The 2,994-nt window shown below is 40.9% G+C and overlaps 1 pseudogene; it reads left to right on the forward strand.

Moving 5' to 3' along the window:
• The first annotated feature begins 1,695 nt into the window (after window positions 1-1,695).
• LOC125171738 (ferritin light chain-like) lies at window positions 1,696-2,140 on the forward strand (annotated as a pseudogene).
• Window positions 2,141-2,994: the final 854 nt, after the last annotated feature.

The raw sequence follows: 2,994 nt of genomic DNA on the forward strand, positions 1-2,994 counted from the left end.
AGGGCAAAATTTAGGATAGTCATGGTGTCTCTGAGGAGGCGATCTTTGAGATGAGATTTGAATGTCAAAGAAATATTTAGCCCTTGGAAGATCTGGGAGAAGTCCATTTCATGCACAAAGAGGGAAGTATAAACATCCATGTATTAGTTGCTAGGGCTTCCATAACAAAGGACCAGGGATCAGGTGGCTTAAACAACAAAAACTAATTTTCTTACAATTCTGGCAGCCAGAAGTCCAAGATCAAGGTGTTGGCAAGTTTTGTTTCTTCTGAGACCTCTCTCCTTGGCTTACAGATAGGATTGACTCCTTGTGTCTTCATATAGTCTTCCCTCTGTGTCTGTGTTCTAGTATCCTCTTCTTATAAGGACACCAGTCATATTGGGTTAAGGTCCACCCTAATGGCCTCATTTTAACTTAATTACTTCATTAAAGACCCTATCTCCAAATGCAATCACATACTCAGGCACTGGGGGATTAGGGCTTCAATACATGAATAGTGAGAGGAATATAATTCAACCTATAACAATCCTTCATGTGAAAAAAAAAGTTGGAATATCTGAGGAACAGGCAATCCAGTGTGGCTAGAACAGGGTAAACAGGGAACTGTTAGTACAAGCTGACATCAAAGAGGTAGGCAGGGTTCCATTCACCTAGGGACTTGCAGGAATGGAATGTATTTGGATTTTACAACTACAAATTGTAGTTGGTATTGTGGTTGCTATTACATCCAAAAAAACTATGTATGAAAAATCAGGAATTCTAATTGAAGGAAGAAATAACCATGTTTCTACCAAAAGGGTACAGTTGGTTGCATTTATAGCAATTAAATAATTAAACAACTCCTGCCAACTGTCTGACCAGGTAGAGTGATAGAAGACCACACTTTGAAAAGCCCAGCTGCCTCTCTTTAAATTGGTTGACTGTATGAATAATTTAAATACAAAAATGGGACAGAGCAGTTCTCAAGTAACCTATAATCTATCCCCCTCCATATTACCCCCCTACACACACTGTCAACCCACCTGTGTTTGGCACATTTCCATGGTAACTGCCATGCTATTTAACTGCTGGATTGTGTTTTTAATATGGTGATTTAACATCTTCCATGTGGGTTAAACTGGATACAAAAGGCTGCAACAGCTTAGTCATGTAGGATAAATTTTATGAAATTTTCAGTAGTTTCACTAAGCCATTTTTCTTCATAATTTTTAAAGAGATTTATTGCTGAAATCAAGAATTTAGCTCAGAATGGTACTTGAAATGTGCTTGTCTCCTAGGGGAAATTTTTTTTTTCCAAAATGGCAGTGTAGCCTTAGGCATTTTCTCAACCCTTAGAGAGAGAGAGAGAGAGAGAGAGAGAGAGAGAGAGAGAGAGTGATGGGATATAGTCAGAGGCCTGGCAGAAGGTGTCAAAATTGCAGATGTAGAACCAAGAATCTGATGCTAATGAAGCAGGATGGGAAAACAGTGAAAAGAACTTCCTGAAGGTTGGCAATAAGACTAGTTATTTCAGAGTATGCCTGGGGATCCCATGAATCTGTCTCTTAAATCAACACTATTTAGAGCAAACACACCTGGGGACTCCCCTTCTTCCAGCCTCTGACCACCCTCCAAACTCCTATTCAGTTGCAACCTTGAGGGCCAGCTAAAACCATATTTTGGTTGTTGTTATTAGCTTCTTGTTTCTAACAAACTATGAGCTCCTAAATTTGTCAGAATTATTTCATCAGTGTGGAGGCCGCTGTGAACTGCCTATTCAGCATGCATCCATGGGCCTCCTACAATTACTTCTCACTGGGCTTCTATTTTGATTATGAGGATTGACTGTGGAGGGTGCCCAGAGTGTCTTGAAGACACATTATCCTCAGAGCATGCAGAAGTTGCACCCAGATGAGCGGGATAAAACTATGGATGCCATGGAAGCTGCCACGGCCTTGGAGAAGAACCTGAACCAGGCCTTTCTGGATCTGCACAGACTCCTATCTCTGTGACTTCCTAGAGAGCCATTTCCCAGTCATTTCACCTAGCTCCTAGAGAGCAGGTGAAACTTATCTACCTGACTAACTTCCGCAGGCTGGCCAATTCCCAGGCTGGGCTGGGTAAGTATCTCTTTGAAAGGCTCACCTCCAAGCACGTCTAGAAGCCTCTGGAGCTCAGCAGCCTTTGAGGGGCCCCTCTGCATTCCCCTGGTGTCAGAGCTTCTGCTTGAGCCTCTCTCTGCAGCCACTAGGCAGCTTTTTAACCACCTTGTAGCCTTTTCCCAAACTTTAGGATCAAATGAAATAATAAGACTTTTGTAGCAGGAAAAAATTAATCAAAAGATGGTTATTTCAAAATCACCTGAAGAAATTTTTAGAAATACAGATTCAAGTCCCATCTCCTGTCTATTCCAAAGATTCTTATTCCATCAGTCTGGGGTGAGAGTTGGAAATCTATGTTATTTTCATGCATCCTAGGTTATTCCAATCTTGTCCACTTTAGTAACCATTTCTTTTCAGCAGTGAACACTGAATTGTGGTCCCCAAATCACTTGCATAGGATCACCCAGGGAAATGGCTAAAAATTCAGATTCCTAGCTCCCCTTTTTGTCCTGGTAGGTCATAAAAATAGGGTTAAGGCAACAAGAATATGAAATTTTTGACAGGCATCTCTTGCAACTCATAAAATTGAGAAGTTTTGCCATGAAGTTGGATTAATTAAGCAACCTGCTTTTAGAAGTGAGCACTAGAAACCCAGAAAGAAAATTAGGAGACTGTCCCAAAGACACATGGTTATCCAATGACAATGTCCAGTTCTTCTTGGGTACTCTGGGAACATGACTCATCTGTGTTCAAAAACATTGGAGGAGTATGTTTGCGAGTAGCTGCTTTTAGCTTCAATAGGGAGTAATAAAGGAACACTAGGTAGAACTGCTTCTCAAAGAGCTCAGAAAATTCCAGCTTAGACAGAGAGGTGAGACATACTCTAACGAAACAGAGAAAAACTTAAGGCAAT

Source organism: Prionailurus viverrinus, chromosome C1, assembly GCF_022837055.1.
Source record: "Prionailurus viverrinus isolate Anna chromosome C1, UM_Priviv_1.0, whole genome shotgun sequence".
Lineage (NCBI taxonomy): Eukaryota > Metazoa > Chordata > Mammalia > Carnivora > Felidae > Prionailurus > Prionailurus viverrinus.